The sequence below is a fragment of the Haliotis rufescens genome, unplaced genomic scaffold (genome assembly GCF_023055435.1).
Source record: "Haliotis rufescens isolate VD_foot unplaced genomic scaffold, xgHalRufe1.0.p SCAF_9, whole genome shotgun sequence".
NCBI lineage: Eukaryota > Metazoa > Mollusca > Gastropoda > Lepetellida > Haliotidae > Haliotis > Haliotis rufescens.
In genome coordinates this window covers 2,064,797-2,092,460 of record NW_025964383.1, presented here as the reverse complement: position 1 = coordinate 2,092,460, position 27,664 = coordinate 2,064,797, and the positions used below count along the sequence as shown (strand labels likewise).

At 43.3% G+C, this 27,664-nt stretch overlaps 1 protein-coding gene and 1 long non-coding RNA gene across 10 annotated transcripts in view; both read left to right on the top strand.

Annotated features, from left to right (window-relative positions):
* The window catches only part of LOC124110386, a 143,262-nt gene that overhangs the window by 34,178 nt on the left and 81,420 nt on the right, over positions 1–27,664 (top strand). The gene's annotated exons all lie outside the window — the stretch shown is intronic.
* Positions 13,507–18,120, top strand: LOC124110387. Of its 6 annotated transcripts, none has more exons than XR_007219750.1 (3): positions 13,507–14,222; positions 14,537–15,011; positions 15,062–18,120. It is a non-coding gene; the product is annotated as an uncharacterized LOC124110387 (long non-coding RNA). The 6 variants fall into 6 exon arrangements; XR_007219749.1 differs by having other exon boundaries at positions 14,537–15,100; positions 15,203–18,120; XR_007219752.1 differs by having other exon boundaries at positions 14,537–15,624; positions 15,855–18,120.

The window sequence follows — 27,664 nt, the reverse complement described above, 5'->3', positions numbered from 1 at the left end:
ACATCAGGAATGGGCTTCACACATTGTACCCATGTCGGGAATCGAACCCGGGTCTTCGGCGTGACGAGCGAACGCTTTAACCACTAGGCTACCCGACCGCCCCCTTAATTGTATGACATGTTTTAGTACAGGAATGTGGCAAGTTTTATCTCTGCTTGTCACCTTGCAGTCTGGAACTACCCAGCAGTATGTGAAGCATCATTGATAGTAAGTGAAGCAGCATTGATAGTGTGTGAAGCAGCATTGATAGTGTGTAAGGCAGCATTGATAGTGTGTGAAGCAGTATTGATAGTGTGTGAAGCATCATGAATAGTGTGTGAAGCAGCATGGATAGTGTGTGAAGCAGCATGGATAGTGTGTGAAGCAGCATTGATAGTGTGTGAAGCATCATGAATAGTGTGTGAAGCATCATGAATAGTGCATGAAGCAGCATTGGTAGTGTGTGAAGCATCATGAATAGTGTGTGAAGCATCATGAATAGTGCATGAAGCAGCATTGATAGTGTGTGAAGGATCATGAATATTGTGTGAAGCAGCATGGATAGTGTGTGAAGCAGCATTGATAGTGTGTGAAGCAGTATTGATAGTGTGTGAAGCATCATGAATAGTGTGTGAAGCAGCATGGATAGTGTGTGAAGCAGCATTGATAGTGTGTGAAGCATCATGAATAGTGTGTGAAGCATCATGAATAGTGCATGAAGCAGCATTGATAGTGTGTGAAGCAGCATTGATAGTGTGTGAAGCAGCATTGATAGTTTGTGAAACAGCATGGATAGTGTGTGAAGCAGCATGGGTAGTGTGTGAAGCATCATGAATAGTGTGTGAAGCATCATGATTAGTGTGAGTGATTGAGATGAAACCATCCAGCCAAGAGGGACACGCTTGAAAGAGGTGTTCACTGAGACGTGACAGAGCATTGTCCTGCTGTGGGCAGGTTAAGGTTGACCTTCCTGCCCATGTACTCAATCAGCAGTACTCCACGTAGATATACTTTACCTTGGGCCGTCAAGTATGACACTTGCTTACCCACACAAGTGTGGATTAGCTGGACAGATGGGCAAAGTTACATTTGCGTTAGATGTCGTTGTTTGTTGGAAAATGTCAACAGGCTTGGGACAAGACTGTTACTCAACATTTTGCCTCAATGAAAGATACTGTGATATTCCCGACAGTTGTGATTGGAGGCTTAGTGTGGGAGTGTGCCATGACAGTGTACCGGCTTGGTGAGAGTAGCCAGTTACTCCAGATGAGGAAGGTTCTCAGTGTAACATGGTCTGCTGATTCATCTACTCCAACTAAAATAATAGTTATTTGGAGTACCTTTTGATTCTGAGAGTTTTAGAATTGTGATTTTGATAACAGGAATGGTTCAAAGCAGGCTAGTTTGTGCATTACAGAAGAATACTAGTAATCAAAACATCTGTGGAGATCAAGTATGTAGACTTTCACTAACGTAAGATTACTTAAGGTGGGTGGAACAGGGAATGTTTTCTCCCCTATTTTTCATCTAATTCTAGAAGTTTGTCCCCTATGTTTATGTCCTGCATAATTTTGTGATCAGGCCATGTATTTTGGTTCCCAATGCAGCATGACCCAGGCATTCCCAGTGTATGACAATAATCAAGTTGATAGTTTCAAGATAGACTTGAAGCTTTCACAGCTAGAAGCAAGGTCTCCTGAGGCATGTACAGCCAAGTGTCAAGTGGGAGGCCAAGCACCGCCATATTCAACATGTAGTAGGACCTAGAAGTCATCTGATTATGGTTGAAAGTTGAAATGTGTGGATTTGATTCTGCACAACTAGCATATGTAGGGCTACCTGTGTGTACCTGTCAGACAGGTGGTGGGGACAGGATTTCCACCTTGACAAATGTCAGCTTGTGACGTATGGCTCAACCTGAGTGAGCCAAAACTTTCAAAACATGTCCGGGGTTTACTAGAACAATGCCATGTGGTTGGAGGTTGTAGAACAATTTGGATTTGCCTTCGTTGGGATTTCCATTATGGTGATGGGTGTACTACTAGTACACCTAGTCCAACAGTTAAGTAAGGTAAGTTGGGCAGTATTATCAAATGTGTTAGCATGCTAGTTATCTCTCTATGATTATATTTTATTCAATGACATTTATGTATGTGTCAAAGTTTATCTGGTGAGAAATTTCCCTAGAATATACAATCTACAACATTGGATATGAATCTCATGCCAGACAAACTATTGATTGGATTACTGGTGTAACCACCACCTTGTCAGACCAACTTGTTCTTATCATGTAGCCAGGTGACTCAGATATGTGGCTGTTATGTTTTGAATCATGAATTCACAGGTCCTATGCTGCCCTACTCCAGCACACACAGAGGCAGGACCCTGTGTGGGAGTTTGTTGTGCCTTTTCACTCATGTCCTTCTGTAATGAAGAAACACTTCAATAGATATATCTCTTACATGCATGTTGCTGCTCTCAGGCTAGTTGCAGGTGGTACCATGTATGTCCACACTGCTGATGGAATAAGTCTGGGGGCAAGTTATTTATTTCTTTTCTGGATTTATCTGTCATACAAGATATGACTGCAGGTGTTGTGTCATTGTTTGAGGTTAGGTAATGTGATCAGCAGTGAGTTCCTGAATACCTATATCAGTATAAGATACTGTGACATGTCCATCTCCTATTCCATCTTGACAAGCATTGACTGGACCACCCAGTTACATTACATGTAGTTTACCTACTGGGACAGGTCTACCTGGCCTCGTGTGCCTGTCAGTGTGACACAGATAGCTTGTGTAAGTCTGATTGATCAGTCTCCACTACCCGACTTCTACTGCAGGGGCAGCAGGTCATAAATCTTATTTCTCATGAACAACTCAAGGGCTGTATAGTTTCAGCAGTAATATTGATGGTTCAACTTCACCCATAATACTGATTATGATATTACACAGCCTATGAGGCTATAACAAATACTGGTGTGATTTTTATATGCTTGCACTAATGTTATCATTCTTTAACAATTTTGGTGACTATTGTTTTTCATGCCAAACAGCACTACCACCCATCAAGGTGGACATCAAACAGCACTACCACCCATCAAGGTGGACATCAAACAGCACTACCACCCATCAAGGTGGACATCAAACACCCTGTGTGGACTCTGGGATGAGTTAGGATTACTACAGCTCGAGCCTCTATGGCTGACAGTTCATGTATGTGTGGAAGGAAGATTTTGTCCGTCAGTGTATACGTCATTTCAAGAACACGGCCTCGTGATAAACGTATGAACGTCAAATTGTGTCGTTCATACACTTATGAATGTCAATTTCGTGGTCATGTGACTGACCTCTCGTCCAATGGAAAAGCCGTATAACGTGTAAACTTCAAATTAAAAAATTATTTACCATTGGCAGTGTTTATACAGCTTCATGAAGAGGGATTAAATAATGAAATTGTATGCATAATCTACAGAAGTGTGGAATACTGTGTTGGAGTTCAACTGTGGGAAGTCCAGTCTAGGAAAGATCCACCATGGTATTGTTGTTATATTACTATAGTAAACAGTTAATCTTAAGCTCCTCCACTCAGGGAGGGAGAAGGCAAGCTGTGTGGTGTGGTGCTAACACCTCCTGTGTGACTGGGCTCTGTGCAGGCCAAACATATTAACATGCGATAAATAGAAAGTCTCAAGCGTACTGCTATATGTAGCCCAGCTTTGAATAGCAGTGAAATCACAGTCAATCAAAAGAAATGTTTACTTTGAACAATGTGATGTGCTGTAGAAGCAGACAGTAGAACGACAAGTCACACCATGCACTGTCACAGTAGAAGCAGACGGTCACACCATGCACTGTCACAGTAGAAGCAGATGATCACACCATGCACTCACAGATGGTCACACCATGCACTGTCACAGTAGAAGCAGGTGGTCACACCATACACTGTCACTGTAGAAGCAGACGGTCACACCATGCACTGTCACAGTAGAAGCAGACGGTCACACCATGCACTGTCACAGTAGAAGCAGACGGTCACACCATGCACTGTCACAGTAGAAGCAGCTGGTCACACCATGCACTGTCACAGTAGAAGCAGACGGTCACACCATGCACTGTCACAGTAGAAGCAGACGGTCACACCATGCACTCACAGATGGTCACACCATGCACTGTCAAAGAAGCAGCAGCTGGTCACACCATGCACTGTCACAGAAGCAGATGGTCACACCATACACTGTCACAGTAGAAGCAGCTGGTCACACCATGCACTCACAGCTGGTCACACCATGCACTGTCAAAGAAGCAGCAGCTGGTCACACCATGCACTGTCACAGAAGCAGATGGTCACACCATACACTGTCACAGTAGAAGCAGCTGGTCACACCATGCACTCACAGATGGTCACACCATGCACTGTCAAAGAAGCAGCAGCTGGTCACACCATGCACTGTCACAGAAGCAGATGGTCACACCATGCACTGTCACAGCAGAAGCAGCTGGTCACACCATGCACTGTCACAGTAGAAGCAGACGGTCACACCATGCACTCACAGATGGTCACACCATGCACTGTCACAGTAGAAGCAGATGGTCACACCATGCACTGTCACAGTAGAAGCAGCTGGCCACACCATGCACTGTCACAGTAGAAGCAGATGGTCACCCCATGCACTGTCACAGTAGAAGCAGATGGTCACACCATGCACTGTCACATTAGAAGCAGCTGGTCACACCATGCACTGTCACAGTAGAAGCAGATGGTCACACCATGTACTGTCACAGCTGAAGCAGACGGTCACACCATGCACTGTCACAGTAGAAGCAGATGGTTATACCATGCACTGTCACAGTAGAAGCAGATGGTCACACCATGCACTGTCACAGTAGAAGCAGACGGTCACACCATGTACTGTCACAGTAGAAGCAGACGGTCACACCATGCACTGTCACAGTAGAAGCAGCTGGTCACACCATGCACTGTCACAGTAGAAGCAGATGGTCACACCATGCACTGTCACAGTAGAAGCAGACGGTCACACCATGCACTGTCACAGTAGAAGCAGACGGTCACACCATGCACTGTCACAGTAGAAGCAGATGGTCACACCATGCACTGTCACAGTAGAAGCAGACGGTCACACCATGCACTGTCACAGTAGAAGCAGACGGTCACACCATGCACTGTCACAGTAGAAGCAGACGGTCACACCATGCACTGTCACAGTAGAAGCAGACGGTCACACCATGCACTGTCACAGTAGAAGCAGACGGTCACACCATGCACTCACAGATGGTCACACCATGCACTGTCAAAGAAGCAGCAGCTGGTCACACCATGCACTGTCACAGAAGCAGATGGTCACACCATACACTGTCACAGTAGAAGCAGCTGGTCGAACCATGCACTGTCACAGTAGAAGCAGACGGTCACACCATGCACTGTCACAGTAGAAGCAGATGGTTATACCATGCACTGTCACAGTAGAAGCAGACGGTCACACCATGGACTGTCACAGTAGAAGCAGATGGTCACACCATGCACTGTCACAGTAGAAGCAGACGGTCACACCATGTACTGTCACAGTAGAAGCAGATGGTCACACCATGCACTGTCACAGTAGAAGCAGACGGTCACACCATGTACTGTCACAGTAGAAGCAGATGGTCACACCATGCACTGTCACAGTAGAAGCAGATTGTCACACCATGCACTGTCACAGAGTGATGATGAAGTGCCTGTGTGAGTGTTGCCGGTGTTATGAGGGAGCTGGATCAACATTATTGATGTACTTCCATTCTAGTTTTAGTAAGTTTGCATACATGTTAAAATTTTCTGTCATCTGGTTTGATTGTTTCATATTGAGATATCTAGCAGTATTTCTTGTGTGTTACCCTACACAGCACCTTGCAGGTGAGGAAGAGCATCAAAGGGGATAATACTGTAGGAGAAGGCAGAGAGACAATCTAATAAGTCATTCAGGTGAACTTCAAAGGCTGAAGCTTGTAGGTTGGCACCTGAAAATGTGGAAGTGTATGGAGGGTACACAGGAATAGGGTGGGGAGGGGAAGGGGTGTACAGGTGGTGGAGTGGTATGTGTACAATCTGTCCTGTGTGGTTGGAACATACCAAGCATGCCATTATGTGTTACACCTGTCAAGGCCATGTAATTTGTGATTGTAAACATAACATGGAGACAAATAGATGGTAGAGTAATTGAAATATCTTTGAATGCTTTTGGACTATTTAACAGTTGTTTGGCTCAGAGACTTGTTCTTAAGGGAAGCTGCAAAACCCCTCAAACCGATATCGGGAACCTGTACCTTCACTTGTTGATGATGTCACAGAAATCGATAAACTGTACCTTCACTTGTTGATGTCACCGATATCGATAACCTGTACCTTCATTTGTTGATGTCACCGATATCAATAACCTGTACTTTCATTTGTTGATGTCACCGATATCAATAACCTGTACCTTCACTTGTTGATGTCACTGATATTAATAACCTGTACCTTCACTTGTTGATGTCACTGATTTTGATAACCTGTACCTTCACTTGTTGATGTCACTGATATTGATAACCTGTACCTTCACTTGTTGATGTGACTGATATCGATAACCTGTACCTTCACTTGTTGATATCACCGATATCAATAACCTGTACCTTCACTTGTTGATGTCACCGATATCAATAACCTGTACCTTCATTTGTTGATGTCACCGATATCAATAACCTGTACCTTCACTTGTTGATGTCACCGATATCAATAACCTGTACCTTCACTTGTTGATATCACCGATATCAATAACCTGTACCTTCACTTGTTGATGTGACTGATATCGATAACCTGTACCTTCACTTGTTGATGTGACTGATATCAATAACCTGTACCTTCACTTGTTGATGTGACTGATATCGATAACCTTCACTTGTTGATGTAGCTGATATCGATAACCTGTACCTTCACTTGTTGATGTCACCGATATCGATAACCTGTACCTTCACTTGTTGATGTCACTGATATCAATAACCTGTACCTTCACTTGTTGATGTCACTGATATTGATAACCTGTACCTTCACTTGTTGATGTCACTGATATTGATAACCTGTACCTTCACTTGTTGATGTCACTGATATCGATAACCTGTACCTTCACTTGTTGATGTCACTGATATTAATAACCTGTACCTTCACTTGTTGATGTCACTGATTTTGATAACCTGTACCTTCACTTGTTGATGTCACTGATATTGATAACCTGTACCTTCACTTGTTGAAGTCACTAAGAAAGAGACGTTGAATCTGAAATGCCCTCAGCTGGCTATGCGTTGATCTGAGATTCCACTGAAGACTTTCCTGTTTGGGAGCGATGTTGCGCTATTTAAAACCCAGTCCTAGGGCTACGATACAATCTCAAAGTTTCAAACTTCGTCATGATGGCTTATTGGTTGACAGCTATGTGTCTCTTCACTACATGGATGTCCTATATTCTGGACATGTTCAAAGTCTGTGCTTCAATTCCAAATTCAAATGCTGTTGTTGGACTATATCCATGATGTGATAAGGATCCACTACATTCATGAATGACAGTCAAGGAGCAGCAGAAAAAAAGAAATTACAACTTATCGAACTCAAATTTATTATTCTGTATGTCGTCACTGACTGAATGCAACTTTCGATGTGGACTGGGATCAATGTTTAATCCAGGGACAGAGAATACTTTCACTTTCCATTTAATTCAGATTAAGTATATATTAATATGTTGATGTCAGTCACAACATAAGAAATGAGAATTGTGGCATAAATATGTGTTTGTTATGATTTGTTATGTTTTGAAACTTTTGTCGAGCAGCTTATGGCCCTGATGAAATACAGCAGTTCATGAACACTTGAATTGTGTTAGTTTTTACATTTTCTGTCTAGTTCCTGTCATGGTCTGCATTTACTTTAAAGTTGATGATGACTTTCATGAAATGTAACTCAGAAGTCTGTTTACATTTGTTGTCTTTCAATGGACTGTCGACAATCATTGTTGACCAGCATCTCAGCTTCTCCTAGTGTAGCCTGACTTTCTGCAGTACTTGCCGAGCTTGATCATGAATGCTACATATTGACCCAGTCTGGCTGAGATGGACCTATTACCACACATCCTCCCTTGAGGCATATGAAGAAGTATTGCCAAACTTACACAGTGTAGCTGTGTTATAGGGCTGGGACGAGTCCAAATTTACTACCCAGATACCCAACCCCCTATTACCTGACCCCACCCAGGTACCCACTATGTTGCAGGGGTGGTTCATTATGAAAAATGACAAGCTGCGGTTGTGTTTGTTGAGGTGACATTTATTCCTTTATCAATCACTTCAATTAATCACCCTGTAATAAAATATAACATTATATACTGTACATAGAATAGCATTCAAAGATATGGCTGCATATTAATTATTTCCTAGTTTGAGCAGTCACATTAATCCATACATGCAACGCATACAGTTACACATCACTAGTTCGTTGTAGATAACTTATATTCAAATAGTAATACCGTATTCGACGTAATAAGCGCCCGGGGCGCTCTTAAAATTAGAAATAAGAGGCTCTTATTAGAATATAATTTTGTTGAAAGAGTCGAAAGATCGTAAATTTTATGGTTTCTGCTGACAGCCTTAAATGATACAAAAGAAAAGTATGTGCATATTGTACACGACATATATATTTTACAGAATTTAATTGCCCGTAATTAAGGTTGCATATAACACGCGAGTGCGTATTATACACGAAGAAATGTACACGAATTGTGTACATTGATCAGTCGGAAGGGTGCTAATTGGGATTGTTTGCTAGCCAATATATTGTAGAATATCGCCATGGGCGCTTATTAGAGCGGGGCGCTTATTACGTCGAATACAGTACATATATTAAATGTCTCTTATCATAACTGAATATATCAGTTACACACTATATAGTGAGAAGAATACTAGTAGCCGTGTGGCGTCATAAATATATACTTATTATCTCTAAGAGTAGGAATATATATAAAATGCTACCATGTTGTGTTAAGTTCTAACACATAGTTAATACATATAAACTCATTCATAAGTGAGTGATAAAATAAAGGATTTGTACATACCCTGTGGGTGACACACCGGGGTGTGTCTATAAACCCACATCATATAGGATTATGGCATTCCTATAAAAAGTAAATAACTATCATGCCTGAATATATACATACATACATACATACATACATACATACATACATACATACATACATCATGACAACCATTTCCTTAAATTATAGAAAACCAACTTCTAATTCAAACCTTACATTCAAAACTCCCAATCAAATCTTGCTCTCACACATACTTACATGTTAAACACTTTATACTGATAAAATAGAAGATATCTTGATTATTTGATATCATTTACAACGTTTTACATTATTGATAACATATTTAAATGATAAGTTAGAATTCTATTTAGGAAAGATAATGTAACTAACTAACCTGAGCTATATGTAGTCCATGTCTTGTCTGTGCAGAGTTATAAGCAGAGTGAATAAAAAGTGTGCAAATGTTAGGGAGGAAAGCTGTAGTTAGATAATGTTAATCAGCTAGGAAGCTGAAAGCTATTGTATTGACAAGCAAGAGAGTTTGTGACAAAAGGACAGGAATAGACTAACCTGTCCACCCTTCAATAAAATTGGACCAACCGCTTGGACTCTCAACCCAAGCATATACATTTTGAAGATATATACAACTACTTGAGATGAAAAAAGCTAAAACTATATTCCTAAAAACTATATATACAATATCCTGTAACCAGGTACCCACTATAGGTCTCAAAAGTTAGGTGCAAAATGTCCGATTGGGAATTGTTTTACTGGAGCATGGCAAAAACTATTTAGATACACATATAAAATGATCTGGTCATGCATACAATGAAGTTGACTGAAGCTAAATTTTATTCAGACATAAAAAATCAGAAAGAAAGTGTGCATAGTCAGAAAGAAATGCGAACATTTTAGTGTAACCATTGAGATATAGTGATATTTTATTATTAAACAATATATCACGTGAATATAACCACGGGTCCTGGTAGTCCTGTGGGTATCCGGTTCTTACTCAGGACCCACCCGCCCCGAGTACCCGAGTTACCCATGACAGACTAACTGTCTTACCGTATTCGACGTAATAAGCGCCCCGCTCTAATAAGCGCCCACGGCGATATTTGCTAATATATTGGCTAGTAAACAATCCCAATCAGCACTCCTTCCGATTGATCAATGTACACAGGACGTATTTATTCGTGTGTAATACGCACTCGTGTGTTAATTATGGGCAATTAAATTCTTGAAAAATATATCTTTCGTATGTAAACACTTCAGGCTGTTGGCATAAACAACGAAATTTACAATCTTTCAACTCAAAATAATATTCTAATAAGCGCCCCCTATTTCTAATTTTGAGAGCGCCCTGGGCGCTTATTACGTTGAATACGGTATATCATATTTAATGTAATGAATTTATTCTGTTAAACGAGTGTTTGTCTCAAGACATTTAACATTTTGTTCATGGCTTAGATAAGTATTAGTAGTGATAGATATTTATTTTTGTTGTGAGTTCATTAATGTCAAGAGAAAAGTTCATACTTGTGTGAATAATGAGCATGACTGCCAAGCAGCGTATGTAATCTGAGATGTACACACAGCCTACTGGGTGCACTCCTGTATAGGCAGCAGGACTCATCTGGAAGCCCTCTCTCTCTCTCCTCCCCAACAAGCCTCGTGACTCAGCCTCCGATAATGTCTCATACTTATACTTTGATTCTAGATGGCAGATAAAAATAAATGTATGCTATTTCCGGTGTTAGGCAACCCAAACATGATGTATCTGTGTGTGTTTGTGTAGCTGTAGGATATACATCACAGCCATAGAACCAGCATCAGTACTGAGGCAAAACCAGACTCAAGGGCACATTCTGGTAGTGATATTGTTTCTAGCATTTATATATGCTTTTTTTTTCAAAGAAAAATAAAGAAAAGTTTCCTAGTACATGTTATATGGTTTGGGGAATGATACCATCATCCAACATTTAGTGCTCCATTGTTCAGTCAGAACAGACTCGACACTTTTCATTAAGTGATACTCATAAGGAAGACCTGATGATGGAGTAAGTATATACTCTGAAATGTTGTGTTAGCATCCTTCACTTTTCTTCCTTACTGTTCATGTGGTGTAATATCTGATAGATATAGAATAACTTGCTTATGAAATTGAAACTAACATTTTCGTTATAATATTCTGGTGGAATCTCCATAAACAGATTATCCGGTGTGAGCAGTTTCTGTGAACACCTGGTTCCTGTGAGGAAGCGGATCGAGGCAGGAGAACAGATACATCAGCTCGACCTCAGATATCAGCTGGAAGATCTTAGTCACAGTTGTGTTACCTATTGTAACTGTGTTGTGAAAGTAGAGTGTAAAATGACAAGGATCAATCGTTGGTCTGGGAGCCCTGAGCTGTCACCATGTGGGTGTAGGTGGACACCTACCCAGCCAGCACCAACTTCAGAATTGATCTGCTGTGCCTTTCATGTTAGTGCTGTACATGATTGGCCATCGTGATTAACAGATAGTTGAAGGTCCATTTCAACTGGAAGGACTGTAATGGCATGTTCTGCTGTTGTGATGCATTCTGATTGATACACAACTAAGTGTGATATTGACAAGTGGGGTGCCAATCTCTAAGCATTTGCATCCATTAGAGCACAAGTGTACATCCATATTGTGTTTATGTTGGAAGACAGCTATTGATTTGGTTGGAAACAATTTCCCAAAGCTCTTATGTCTATGTGTAACTTTTCAAGAGGTTTCCATGGAGAATTGTTAGTGTAATTCCTATGATGAGCTTGGTGGGGCATTACAGTGAGTTGTTTGGCAATCAGGTCCACATGTATGTGAGATGAGCAGAGAAGCCTCCAGTGTAGTAAAGCCAAACACTCAGCCTTTGATGATGGATATATTTGCAGTTGTCTACTGCTTCAATACACTTCAGATAATCCCCCTTCTGACAGAATCCAGACAACTTCCCTTCAGCCAATTATAAAGGGAACAAGACCTTCCTTTTACTGTGAGAACTGCAGTGGCATGCTCTATCTGCATAGCCTGATTAAGTCTTTTAATGCTGCAGTCCTTTTTTAAAAATTACCACTAATGTGATTTCAATATTTGCAAAAGTTGTTTATCAAATTGTCTTTTTCTGCCTAAGCAAGTCTGCTGATGAAGTAGTTCACTCCACTGGACATCTAGTAATAGGCACCAACATGCCTTTCAGCTACATTTGTGATTTCTGCTTGGCTGACCACTGTGACAATGAATTGAGTAACTTATTAACATTTGGATTAAAAATAAGCATCTTATCTGCAGTTGCAGGTTATTATGACAAAAGATTTTCTGAATAAATCATGAGCTGGTGTTGCAGCTGTAGGACCAACCCATCCACCCATCCTGCAATACCAGGATGCCATGTTAGGGTAGTGTAAAGGGTGGACTGATCAGGCAGAGGCTGGACTGATAAGGTAGAGTAAAGGGTGGACTGATGAGGTAGAGGGTGGACTGATAAGGTAGAGGTGGACTGATAAGGTAGAGTGAAGGGTGGACTGATCAGGTAGAGTGAAGGGTGGACTGATGAGGTAGAGTGAAGGGTGGACTGATAAGGTAGAGTGAAGGGTGGACTGATCAGGTAGAGTGAAGGGTGGACTGATCAGGTAGAGTGAAGGGTGGACTGATCAGGTAGAGTGAAGGGTGAACTGATCAGGTAGAGTGAAGGGTGAACTGATCAGGTAGAGTGAAGGGTGGACTGATCAGGTAGAGTGAAGGGTGGACTGATGAGGTAGAGTGAAGGGTGGACTGATCAGGTAGAGTGAAGGGTGGACTGATGAGGTAGAGTGAAGGGTGGACTGATCAGGTAGAGTGAAGGGTGGACTGATCAGGTAGAGTGAAGGGTGGACTGATGAGGTAGAGTGAAGGGTGGACTGGTCAGGTAGAGTGAAGGGTGGACTGATAAGGTAGAGTGAAGGGTGGACTGATAAGGTAGAGTGAAGGGTGGACTGATGAGGTAGAGTGAAGGGTGGACTGATCAGGTAGAGTGAAGGGTGGACTGATGAGGTAGAGTGAAGGGTGAACTGGTCAGGTAGAGTGAAGGGTGGACTGATAAGGTAGAGTGAAGGGTGGACTGATAAGGTAGAGTGAAGGGTGGACTGATAAGGTAGAGTGAAGGGTGGACTGGTCAGGTAGAGTGAAGGGTGGACTGATGAGGTAGAGTGAAGGGTGGACTGGTCAGGTAGAGTGAAGGGTGGACTGATCAGGTAGAGTGAAGGGTGGACTGGTCAGGTAGAGTGAAGGGTGGACTGATGAGGTAGAGTGAAGGGTGGACTGATCAGGTAGAGTGAAGGGTGGACTGATCAGGTAGAGTGAAGGGTGGACTGGTCAGGTAGAGTGAAGGGTGGACTGATGAGGTAGAGTGAAGGGTGGACTGGTCAGGTAGAGTGAAGGGTGGACTGATCAGGTAGAGTGAAGGGTGGACTGGTCAGGTAGAGTGAAGGGTGGACTGATGAGGTAGAGTGAAGGGTGGACTGATCAGGTAGAGTGAAGGGTGGACTGATCAGGTAGAGTGAAGGGTGAACTAGTCAGGTAAAGGGTGGACTGATAAGGTAGAGCAAAGGGTGGACTGATAAGGTAGGGATGGACTGATAAGGTAGAGTAAAGGGTGGACTGATAAGGTAGGGGTGGACTGATGAGGTAGAGTGAAGGGTGGACTGATGAGGTAGAGTGAAGGGTGGACTGATCAGGTAAAGGGTGGACTGATGAGGTAGGGATGGACTGATCAGGTAGAGTGAAGGGTGGACTGATCAGGTAGAGTGAAGGGTGGACTGATCAGGTAGAGTGAAGGGTGAACTGATCAGGTAGAGTGAAGGGTGGACTGATCAGGTAGAGTGAAGGGTGGACTGATCAGGTAGAGTGAAGGGTGGACTGATCAGGTAGAGTGAAGGGTGGACTGATCAGGTAGAGTGAAGGGTGGACTGATCAGGTAGAGTGAAGGGTGGACTGATCAGGTAGAGTGAAGGGTGGACTGATCAGGTAGAGTGAAGGGTGGACTGATCAGGTAGAGTGAAGGGTGGACTGATCAGGTAGAGTGAAGGGTGGACTGATCAGGTAGAGTGAAGGGTGGACTGATCAGGTAAAGGGTGGACTGATGAGGTAGGGATGGACTGGTCAGGTAGAGTGAAGGGTGGACTGATCAGGTAGAGTGAAGGGTGAACTGATCAGGTAGAGTGAAGGGTGGACTGATCAGGTAGAGTGAAGGATGGACTGATCAGGTAGAGTGAAGGGTGGACTGATCAGGTAGAGTGAAGGATGGACTGATCAGGTAGAGTGAAGGATGGACTGATCAGGTAGAGTGAAGGGTGGACTGATCAGGTAGAGTGAAGGGTGGACTGATCAGGTAGAGTGAAGGATGGACTGATGAGGTAGAGTGAAGGGTGGACTGATAAGGTAGAGTAAAGGGTGGACTGATCAGGTAGAGTGAAGGGTGGACTGATCAGGTAGAGTGAAGGGTGGACTGATCAGGTAGAGTGAAGGGTGGACTGATCAGGTAGAGTGAAGGGTGGACTGATCAGGTAGAGTGAAGGATGGACTGATCAGGTAGAGTGAAGGGTGGACTGATCAGGTAGAGTGAAGGATGGACTGATCAGGTAGAGTGAAGGATGGACTGATCAGGTAGAGTGAAGGGTGGACTGATCAGGTAGAGTGAAGGGTGGACTGATCAGGTAGAGTGAAGGATGGACTGATGAGGTAGAGTGAAGGGTGGACTGATAAGGTAGAGTAAAGGGTGGACTGATCAGGTAGAGTGAAGGGTGGACTGATCAGGTAGAGTGAAGGGTGGACTGATAAGGTAGAGTAAAGGGTGGACTGATCAGGTAGAGTGAAGGGTGGACTGATCAGGTAGAGTGAAGGGTGGACTGATCAGGTAGAGTGAAGGATGGACTGATCGGGTAGAGTGAAGGGTGGACTGATCAGGTAAAGGGTGGACTGATGAGGTAGGGATGGACTGATCAGGTAGGGATGGACTGATCAGGTAGAGTAAAGGGTGGACTGGTCAGGTAAAGGGTGGACTGATAAGGTAGGGGTGGACTGATAAGGTAGGGATGGACTGAACAGGTAGAGTGAAGGGTGGACTGGTCAGGTAAAGGGTGGACTGATAAGGTAGGGATGGACTGATCAGGTAGAGTGAAGGGTGGACTGATGAGGTAGAGTGAAGGGTGAACTAGTCAGGTAAAGGCTGGACTGATAAGGTAGAGTAAAGGCTGGACTGATAAGGTAGGGATGGACTGATAAGGTAAAGTAAAGGGTGGACTGATAAGGTAGGGATGGACTGATCAGGTAGAGTGAAGGGTGGACTGGTCAGGTAGAGTGAAGGGTGGACTGATCAGGTAGAGTGAAGGGTGGACTGATCAGGTAGAGTAAAGGGTGGACTGATCAGGTAGAGTGAAGGGTGGACTGATCAGGTAGAGTGAAGGGTGGACTGATCAGGTAGAGTGAAGGGTGGACTGGTCAGGTAGAGTGAAGGGTGGACTGATCAGGTAAAGGGTGGACTGATGAGGTAGGGATGGACTGATCAGGTAGGGATGGACTGATCAGGTAGAGTAAAGGGTGGACTGGTCAGGTAAAGGGTGGACTGATAAGGTAGGGGTGGACTGATAAGGTAGGGATGGACTGAACAGGTAGAGTGAAGGGTGGACTGGTCAGGTAAAGGGTGGACTGATAAGGTAGGGATGGACTGATCAGGTAGAGTGAAGGGTGGACTGATGAGGTAGAGTGAAGGGTGAACTAGTCAGGTAAAGGCTGGACTGATAAGGTAGAGTAAAGGCTGGACTGATAAGGTAGGGATGGACTGATAAGGTAAAGTAAAGGGTGGACTGATAAGGTAGGGGTGGACTGATCAGGTAGGGATGGACTGATCAGGTAGAGTGAAGGGTGGACTGATGAGGTAGAGTGAAGGGTGAACTAGTCAGGTAAAGGCTGGACTGATAAGGTAGAGTAAAGGGTGGACTGATAAGGTAGGGATGGACTGATAAGGTAAAGTAAAGGGTGGACTGATAAGGTAGGGGTGGACTGATCAGGTAGGGATGGACTGATCAGGTAGAGCGAAGGGTGAACTGGTCTGTCTGTTGGCAGGAAACACTTAGCAGGAAGAGATCTCAGATAGGTAAATAATATGTACAGAAACCTTTTTTTAAAGATTATGTTAACTTCCTATAAAAGATAGAATATTTAAGTCAAAACGTGAACAAACCAAATCTGTTTTCTGAATGTTTTTTGAATTACTACAACTGCTGATTTGTGTCTTGCCAAAGTAAGATCATTTGCCTTGGATATTTGAGTGACTTAACAGTAATGTGCCACATAAAAACGTGGCATTTGTTTCATTGAGAAAACATGGTGTATTGAAACCTGTGTAAACACTGTGTGTCGGGGGATGAGCTCTCTGCTGCAGGCATGTATATGGCCAACAAATGTGACTCAGTCCAACTGTACGAAATGTTTGTCAAGACATCCTGCTCATATTATATGCCTTTAGGCTGTAAGAGGGTCAAAGAAGGGACAAGAAAAAATAATTTACCCCTGCAAACAATCTTTAGCTTGACTGATTGGAATAACTGGACTTTTGACATAAGCACATGTGCGTACTATACTAGAGCTTCCCTGTGTATCAGCTGAAAGTACCTGCCTTCTTGTGAGGATCTCCATGTGGATCGATCAGATGACATTTGACGGAGATCACCAGCAGTACAGGTCAGTATGACCTGGTGAAGTTTGTCACAGGGGTCTATCAGTCTCTCGGATTTATTTACAGATTTCAGCTCACCCAACAGCCATTTAATCCCAAGTCAAGAACTTGAGAAATTAGTAAATATTGTCCATTATTACAGAAATACAAATATGATGCACCAAGCAAATGTTTGCAAGGCATTCATGTATAGTTATTGTTGTTCTAAGTTCAGTAATCTTTGAATAGTGACATCTGTTTCAGTGTGTACGTCAATGGGTGGGGTGTGGCAGGTCCGACAGCTGCGCTGTCATGTTAGCCCAAGTCTAGTAGATCTTTGTAACGCATAGTAAAAGCAAATGAAATGGTAACCCGGGTGTATTTGCCACATTGTGTTTATGATTATGATTGAGTGACACAACAAAATTAATGTAACAGGTCTTTAGAATATTTCCATAATCATAAGAACTAAAAGAAGAGCCCATTGTATGATTCCCACTATATCGTAACTCTTGCTGCATGATGCTGTCATTAAACACAATTATGTTGCATGAAAAGCTAGATTCAACTTTTCTATGGGCAGAAACAAACATAACAGTGATCATCCAGAATTCAGAACAAGTCTTCCTTTAAACACTTAGCATTTAATATTACAAGTGCATCAATCTAAAGCTCTTGTTTTTTTATACATGGAGCTTTCAATGAACTTACTTAACCAAATACTTGTAAGCATTATGATAAAAACAAATTTAAAATGTCATGAAAAATGAGATACTTAAAGTATGAAAAATGCCTTCCTTCTAACCTGACATCATGAAGATGTATAAAAAATGTAATTTTTGAATTTGTAAGTCATGGTCTAACTGAAAACAGACTATTTCCATGTCAGCAGCATCCGGTTTGTCATTCAAATCCGTCACAAAATGTTTTAAGTGAATGAAAAATCATTGTCGTGTGATAATTCCTGCAAGAGAAAAGGCTCTCAAGATGTGTATGATCTACGAAATTTCATTTGAAAATCATTTTATGTGATCTCACCAGACATACCCTTAGAAAGTCTTTTATGTTAAAAATCATAAAAACTAAAAGTTGTCAATCATGAGTGATCACTACTCCTTTAGTCTATTACCAGAAATATCAATCTGTCTGATGGCTGGTGATGGACATGGCTAGACTCTAGAACTATTGTCAGATTTATCAGATCAGATCTAGGATATGGTCCTGGCTAGACTCTAGAACTCTTGTCAGATTTATCAGATCAGATCTAGGATATGGTCCTGGCTAGACTCTAGAACTATTGTCAGATTTATCAGATCAGATCTAGGACATAGTCCTGGCTAGACTCTAGAACTATTGTCAGATTTATCAGATCAGATCTAGGATATGGTCCTGGCTAGACTCTAGAACTCTTGTCAGATTTATCAGATCAGATCTAGGAGATGGGTATGGCTAGACTCTAGAACTATTGTCAGATTTATCAGATCAGATCTAGGATATGGTCCTGGATAGACTCTAGAACCATTGTCAGATTTATCAGATCATATCTAGGATATGGTCCTGGCTAGACTCTAGAACTATTGTCAGATTTATCAGATCAGATCTAGGATATTGTCCTGGCTAGACTCTAGAACTATTGTCAGATTTATCAGATCAGATCTAGGACATAGTCCTGGCTAGACTCTAGAACTCTTGTCAGATTTATCAGATCAGATCTAGGATATGGTCCTGGCTAGACTCTAGAACTATTGTCAGATTTATTAGATCAGATCTAGGATATGGTCCTGGCTAGACTCTAGAACTATTGTCAGATTTATCAGATCAGATCTAGGATATGGTCCTGGCTAGACTCTAGAACTCTTGTCAGATTTATCAGATCAGATCTAGGAGATGGTCCTGGCTAGACTCTAGAACTCTTGTCAGATTTATCAGATCAGATCTAGGACATGGTCCTGGCTAGACTCTAGAACTCTTGTCAGATTTATCAGATCAGATCTAGGATACGGTCCTGGCTAGACTCTAGAACTATTGTCAGATTTATCAGATCAGATCTAGGATATGGTCCTGGCTAGACTCTAGAACTATTGTCAGATTTATCAGATCAGATCTAGGATATGGTCCTGGCTAGACTCTAGAACTATTGTCAGATTTATCAGATCAGATCTAGGACATGGTCCTGGATAGACTCTAGAACTCTTGTCAGATTTATCAGATCAGATCTAGGATATGGTCCTGGCTAGACTCTAGAACTATTGTCAGATTTATCAGATCAGATCTAGGATATGGTCCTGGCTAGACTCTAGAACTATTGTCAGATTTATCAGATCAGATCTAGGATATGGTCCTGGCTAGACTCTAGAACTATTGTCAGATTTATCAGATCAGATCTAGGATATGGTCCTGGCTAGACTCTAGAACTATTGTCAGATTTATAAGATCAGATCTAGGATATGGTCCTGGCTAGACTCTAGAACCATTGTCAGATTTATCAGATCAGATCTAGGAGATGGTCCTGGCTAGACTTTAGTAGTATGTTCAGATCAGATCTAGGAGATGGGCATGGCTAGAACCTAGATGTCTGGTCAGATCTAGGTGATGGGCATGGCTAGAACCTAGATGTATGGTCAGATCGAGGAGATGGGCATTGCTAGAACCTAGATGTATGGTCAGATCTAGGAGATGGGCATGGCTAGAACCTAGATGTATGGTCCGATCTAGGAGATGGGCATGGCTAGAACCTAGATGTATGGTCTGATCAGAAGTAGGCACTGAGCGTGGCTAGAATCTGGAACTTGTGTGGAGAACCAAGGAGATCAGGTATTGATATATTATAGAAGTAATTACCCCAGAAATTATTTTTCATATCACATGGAGTATCTGTCATTAGAAACAAACTTGTGTCTGCAGATTGTGTGTGGCAGTGACTTACTGGGCAGGGGTTTGGGAATATTCAGCTTGTGGTGAGGGTGAACTAGACAAGGGCCTGTCAAAAAGGATACATGACAGAGTCAGCCTGGTGAATATCATGCTTGCATTATGCAGGACCAGGAAGCCTGCGGGCTGTTGATGAATATCATAAGTATAACTTTATGCTACATTGTGTCACTTGCAACAGTTTTGATAAAAGTGGAAAATGTTTTGTTTTTTAAATGTGAAGTGTTGATTTCAGTTTGGATTTTTACTGAGATTGAGAATATTTTGATTCAGCCCTAAGCTGATTACCCATTGAGATCTCCAAGCTACAAGCAGTAAGTAGGTAGGTATGGAGAAGTGGTGATACATATGCAGCTGGTGGGGTTGTGATGGGGTCATGAGGGCAGTCAGTGGGTCAGGGGACCTCAGGCTCATTATGGGGTCACTAGGGGGATCATCAAGCCCAATAGGAATTGAAGTGCTTGTGAAAACAGTAGTTGTAGTTGGTATCGGGTTCGTGCAGGTTGGTAACAGTGTGGGTACTAGAGACAGAATGGTTGGAACATTTCTTGTAGGAGGCTATGCATTATGTGCAGAAAGGGTTCAGTGATGTCAATTCTGTCATGAGAATAGTGAGGGGTGAAGACTGATGATTGTGACAAGGTTGTGTTGTAAGCAGTATGCGTTGATGTGTGTTTTGCCTGATATCTACAGACCTGTAGGGAAACTTGCAGGAATAGTTGCTAGTTGAGTTATGGTGCTGGCTGTGATCAAAGAGCACCACAGGTGTGTTGGAGATTTGGTCTATTGTTGAATATGTTCACTTGATCATATCAAGATCATATGTGATTTTATGTTGTCTTCTCTGCTAGAGCACTACGTCAGTGTCATCATCCCAGGTTAAACTTTGTTGATGCTGATCCTTCACAGGGTCCTAGCTGCATCTGATTGTGTTTAGGAGAATCAGGTGTTGGAAGAAATAGCTAAGGGTGGGCATGGCATTTTTTTATTCAAAAATGGCAGCTGTATGTTTTCTGGTGGTGTTAGCATAACTGCCAGAATTTGGCACATTTATCCAAACTCATTAGGCAAGGAATGTAGCAGGATGCTCTACAGTCAAGCTGCTTCCACTGACAGCCCAGAGCAGGCTTGAACAGGCAGTGTTGTGAGGTCAGGGAGGTGATGATCAGCAGAGGTATTTGACTGCCTGTGAGGGTTGCAGAGGTACAGCACCATGTTGCCCACAAGTTGCCAGATATCTCCCCAGGACAAGCTGTATCTGAAACAATTGATCAATGTCTTTCCTATTGTCTTCTATTGTTTCAGCAATGTTTATAAGTAGTCTGAACAAACAGGAAATCATGAATAGTTCTGTTTTCAGTAAGGATGTAACAATACAGTTGACAGAGATAAGGTGGTCTATGTTCCAGCACAGTCAACAGAGATAAGGTGGTCTGTATTCCAGGACAGTTGACAGAGATAAGGTGGTCTATGTTCAAGGACAGTCAACAGAGATAAGGTGGTCTGTATTCCAGGACAATCAACAGAGATAAGGTGGTCTATGTTCCAGCACAGTCAACAGAGATAAGGTGGTCTGTATTCCAGGACAGTTGACAGAGATAAGGTGGTCTATGTTCAAGGACAGTCAACAGAGATAAGGTGGTCTGTATTCCAGGACAATCAACAGAGATAAGGTGGTCTATGTTCAAGGACAGTCAACAGAGATAAGGTGGTCTGTATTCCAGGACAATCAACAGAGATAAGGTGGTCTATGTTCAAGGACAGTCAACAGAGATAAGGTGGTCTGTATTCCAGGACAGTTGACAGAGATAAGGTGGTCTATGTTCCAGGACAGTCAACAGAGATAAGGTGGTCTATGTTCCAGTACAGTCAACAGAGATAAGGTGGTCTATGTTCCAGGACAGTCAACAGAGATAAGGTGGTCTATGTTCCAGTACAGTCAACAGAGATAAGGTGGTCTATGCTCCAGGACAGTTGACAGAGATAAGGTGGTCTATGCTCCAGGACAGTTGACAGAGATAAGGTGGTCTATGCTCCAGGACAGTCAACAGAGATCAACGAAACCTGCGTAAAAACTTCATGTAAAAAGTTGTGTACTTGAAGGTGGGATGGAAATAACTGCAGGGCAACATTGCTATGTACTGGCACATATCTCGCACGCACGCACGCACGCACACAAAGAGTACATGTTTACACATATATATATACATAAGGTGGCACCTTTCCTTTAAAAAATGCCTGATTTGCATAAGGAATGTAGATATTTTATGTCGCCAGACTCATTGGCAATTCCAGTGCCAGATTTAATTGTGTTGATGTCTCGAGGGATGAAATGATATACCATGACATTTCCACAGTGGTTGGTGATACTGAGATCAGGGTCCGTGTTCATTCATGTTGTGTTTGATCTTCGAGATGGTGCCAACACTTGCAGACTGTTGGCAGCACTCCCACACTCATGACGAGGTCACATTGACCCCCACAGCCATCAACTGTCTATTGATTCCATGGCAAACAGAAGGGAAACAGGAATGCTAAAAGTGCACATGAAATTTCTTGTTTGGTGATGGTATATCATGATTGGTTTCTTTGAACAATTTATTCATATAAAACAAAAAGCATTGATCAAACTATCTGTGCTAAGCTTTCGTTTTGAAACTAATATAGGAAGATTACAATTAAGAAAGAATTTCTTTCAGATACCTATTAATAAAACTATATATCATACTCATACAATACAATATCTGGTGTTATCTGGTGTTATCTGGTGTTGTGATCACTGAAGTGTGGTGCAGGAAGGTAGATAGACGCTGCTCCACACAGTGGTGGGGTGGGGAAATACTTGGTGCAGGAAGGTAGATAGATGCTGCTCCACACAGTGGTGGGGTGGGGAAATACTTGGTGCAGGAAGGTAGATAGATGCTGCTCCACACAGTGGTGGGGTGGGGAAATACTTGGTGCAGGAAGGTAGATAGATGCTGCTCCACACAGTGGTGGGGTGGGGAAATACTGGATGCAGGAAGGTAGATAGATGCTGCTCCACACAGTGGTGGGGTGGGGAAATACTTGGTGCAGGAAGGTAGATAGATGCTGCTCCACACAGTGGTGGGGTGGGGAAATACTTGGTGCAGGAAGGTAGATAGATGCTGCTCCACACAGTGGTGGGGAAATACTTGGTGCAGGAAGGTAGATAGACGCTGCTCCACACAGTGGTGGGGTGGGGAAATACTTGGTGCAGGAAGGTAGATAGACGCTGCTCCACACAGTGGTGGGGTGGGGAAATACTGGGTGCAGGAAGGTAGATAGACGCTGCTCCACACAGTGGTGGGGTGGGGAAATACTGGATGCAGGAAGGTAGATAGACGCTGCTCCACACAGTGGTGGGATGGGGAAATAGTAGGTGCAGGAAGGTAAATAGACGCTGCTCCACACAGTGGTGGGGTGGGGAAATACTGGGTGCAGGAAGGTAGATAGACGCTGCTCCACACAGTGGTGGGGTGGGGAAATAGTAGGTGCAGGAAGGTAAATAGATGCTGCTCCACACAGTGGTGGGATGGAGAAATACTGGGTGCAGGAAGGTAAATAGATGCTGCTCCACACAGTGGTGGGGTGGGGAAATAGTAGGTGCAGGAAGGTAGATAGACGCTGCTCCACACAGTGGTGGGGTGGGGAAATAATGGGTGCAGGAAGGTAGATAGATGCTGCTCCACACAGTGGTGGGGAAATACTTGGTGCAGGAAGGTAGATAGATGCTGCTCCACACAGTGGTGGGGTGGGGAAATACTAGGTGCAGGAAGGTAGATAGATGCTGCTCCACACAGTGGTGGGGTGGGGAAATACTAGGTGCAGGAAGGTATATAGATGCTGCTCCACACAGTGGTGGGGTGGGGAAATACTTGGTGCAGGAAGGTAGATAGATGCTGCTCCACACAGTGGTGGGGTGGGGAAATACTAGGTGCAGGAAGGTAGATAGATGCTGCTCCACACAGTGGTGGGGTGGGGAAATACTGGGTGCAGGAAGGTAGATAGATGCTGCTCCACACAGTGGTGGGGTGGGGAAATGCTTGGTGCAGGAAGGTAGATAGATGCTGCTCCACACAGTGGTGGGGTGGGGAAATACTGGGTGCAGGAAGGTAGATAGATGCTGCTCCACACAGTGGTGGGGTGGGGAAATACTGGGTGCAGGAAGGTAGATAGACGCTGCTCCACACAGTGGTGGGGTGGGGAAATACTGGGTGCAGGAAGGTAGATAGACGCTGCTCCACACAGTGGTGGGGTGGGGAAATACTGGGTGCAGGAAGGTAGATAGATGCTGCTCCACACAGTGGTGGGGTGGGGAAATACTGGGTGCAGGAAGGTAGATAGATGCTGCTCCACACAGTGGTGGGGTGGAGAAATACTTGGTGCAGGAAGGTAGATAGATGCTGCTCCACACAGTGGTGGGGTGGGGAAATACTTGGTGCAGGAAGGTAGATAGATGCTGCTCCACACAGTGGTGGGGTGGAGAAATACTAGGTGCAGGAAGGTAGATAGATGCTGCTCCACACAGTGGTGGGGTGGGGAAATACTGGGTTCAGGAAGGTAGATAGATGCTGCTCCACACAGTGGTGGGGTGGGGAAATACTGGGTGCAGGAAGGTAGATAGATGCTGCTCCACACAGTGGTGGGGTGGGGAAATACTTGGTGCAGGAAGGTAAATAGATGCTGCTCCACACAGTGGTGGGGTGGGGAAATGCTTGGTGCAGGAAGGTAGATAGATGCTGCTCCACACAGTGGTGGGATGGAGAAATACTGGGTGCAGGAAGGTAGATAGATGCTGCTCCACACAGTGGTGGGGTGGGGAAATACTTGGTGCAGGAAGGTAGATAGATGCTGCTCCACACAGTGGTGGGGTGGGGAAATACTGGATGCAGGAAGGTAGATAGATGCTGCTCCACACAGTGGTGGGGTGGGGAAATACTTGGTGCAGGAAGGTAGATAGATGCTGCTCCACACAGTGGTGGGATGGGGAAATACTAGGTGCAGGAAGGTAGATAGATGCTGCTCCACACAGTGGTGGGGTGGGGAAATACTGGGTGCAGGAAGGTAGATAGATGCTGCTCCACACAGTGGTGGGGTGGAGAAATACTGGGTGCAGGAAGGTAGATAGATGCTGCTCCACACAGTGGTGGGGTGGGGAAATACTGGGTGCAGGAAGGTAGATAGATGCTGCTCCACACAGTGGTGGGGTGGGGAAATACCGTATATCGCTGTGTATAAGGCAAGTTTTTCGTACCTAAAATGAGGGGGCTAAGAAGGGGGGTCGTCTTATACATGGAGTCGAAGATCTCACATTTTTTACCACTGGCGATGTCAACCGGCGTCCGATAGCCAGCCCAGCATTTGACAATAAAACTTCGCATTTCTTCCTAAATAACTGTTCCAATAACTATTTCCATACATAAACATGATTTGTATCTCTTTTCCTTGAATAAAGTTTAATAATTTCTGCAAATAAAGTTGAAATGACCCTCTCCTCGATGCAGATTGTCAAACCAGCTGCCACGGTAAAACAATCAACATCCGTGAGTAGAGAGCCGGAAGTACCGGTAATCATTTGCATATTGCACATGTGACCTAACATGTGATAACCGGTGAAGCTGAAATCAATTCCCGCTGTTTTTACAGTTGTATTAACAAGTGTTGGAGACGGTGTGTACAAGTGATTGTGGAATAAACACGCTGAATGTGAAGCAAACATAAGCCTTGTTAGTTACAACATAGTTAATTGGCGATTATATTACTCACCATTGTCTCTTATATGTTATTACTTCATAAATGAATTTTATTTTACGGGCACCAATTTGGTGTCGTACCGTGTAAACACAAAATCGCGATGTGTGCCGGAGTTACACACGCGACCTATCATTGTAGAAAAAAAACAATGCAAGATAATTATATTTTTATTGCATATATAAGGTTTGTGTGCGCACTTGTGATGTGTGCGAAATACGCTTCAGTCGGAAAGCGCACATTAAATCTCCAAAGTAACTAACTAACTAATTTGTGATGTCCGTGTGCGAAATACGCTACAGTCAGCAAGAGCATGTTAAATCTTCTACCGGTATATCAGTCAGACTTGTGATGTGTTTCATTCCCGGTCGCCTTATACACGGAGTATAGGATTTTGGGTTGATTTTTAAGGCGTGTACAGGGGGGTCGTCTTATACGTGGGGTCGCCTTATACACAGCGATATACGGTATTGGATGCAGGAAGGTAGATAGACGCTGCTCCACACAGTGGTGGGGTGGAGAAATACTGGGTGCAGGAAGGTAGATAGATGCTGCTCCACACAGTGGTGGGATGGGGAAATACTGGGTGCAGGAAGGTAGATAGACGCTGCTGAAATGGGGTATCTGTTACATAGCAACATGCATGCATGTGTATCTGTGGGGCTGTTTGTACTGGTCCAGACTAATGCCAGTTTTATGGTCCTATCTAACTGACATACCATGCCACAGTTTAACATAAGATTCCCCACTCAGACACAGTATACTGTGACTGAGCGAACTAGTCCTTTTCTATTCCCCTTAATGTTGATTGCTAGGTAGGGTATCAATAAGTACCATCTTTTCCTGTCCTTTTGTGTGATGCCATAAGGGGTCGAACCACCCACATTCTGCTCTCCAGGCAGACACTCTATCCACTTGACCAAGGAGGTGGTCTTCCCACATGCAAGAGTACATGTACAGTGGTAGTAGAAGTGGCAGCATTAGTTAAACTACATGTACAGTGGTAGTAGAAGTGGCAGCATTAGTTAAAGTACATGTACAGTGGTAGTAGAAGTGGCAGCATTAGTTAAAGTACATGTACAGTGGTAGTAGAAGTGGCAGCATTAGTTAAACTACATGTACAGTGGTAGTAGAAATGGCAGCATTAGTTAAAGTACATGTACAGTGGTAGTAGAAGTGGCAGCATTAGTTAAAGTACATGTACAGTGGTAGTAGAAGTGGCAGCATTAGTTAAACTACATGTACAGTGGTAGTAGAAGTGGCAGCATTAGTTTAAGTACATGTACAGTGGTAGTAGAAGTGGCAGCATTAGTTAAAGTACATGTACAGTGGTAGTAGAAGTGGCAGCATTAGTTAAAGTACATGTACAGTGGTAGTAAAAGTGGCAGCATTAGTTTAAGTACATGTACAGTGGTAGTAGAAGTGGCAGCATTAGTTTAAGTACATGTAGTACAGTTATTATCATTAAGTGTTGTTGAAGCAGCCAAACCAATGACCCAGTAAAGATTATTGGATTGACATTTGTATATCCCATCAAATAACTTTAATGCGATAGTGTAACATGAATACTCCACTCAGATACAGTATACTGACTCCGAGCCGACCAGTCCTTGTTTTAGCCCCTTAATGCCGAGCGCCAGGCAGGGTAACAACAAGTACTGTTGGGATAACGTCGTGGGTGGTTTGAACCAGCCAAACCAATGACCCAGTAAAGATTATTGGATTGGCATTTGTATATCCAATCAAATAACTTTAATTTGATGAGTAAATGTATACCCTAAGGATGTGTAATTTGGTAGTTTGTCAAAATCTATGTGTCTGGGATGATAACAGAGCTCACTCAACACTGGCAATGTTGCCAAGGTTTCCTCCACAGTGTGGGGTAAGAAGAAGGCATTTACTCCAGCTTACACATTGTTACCACTCTGTTGACATGTTTGTGGTGCTAGGTTCTGATGTCTCTCTCTAGATAGTGAATGCATTGCCATCTATTATAGCCAATATGTTAGAATTGCTGTGATTGAAAGCTGGAGAGATATATTGCATTCTTGACAGACTTGCAGCACCACGCTATGCCAACAGCGCTCATATTCCCTGTGTTTCTGGCTTAAATGTGATCTCCCAGATGTGCATAGACAGACTGGTGATGC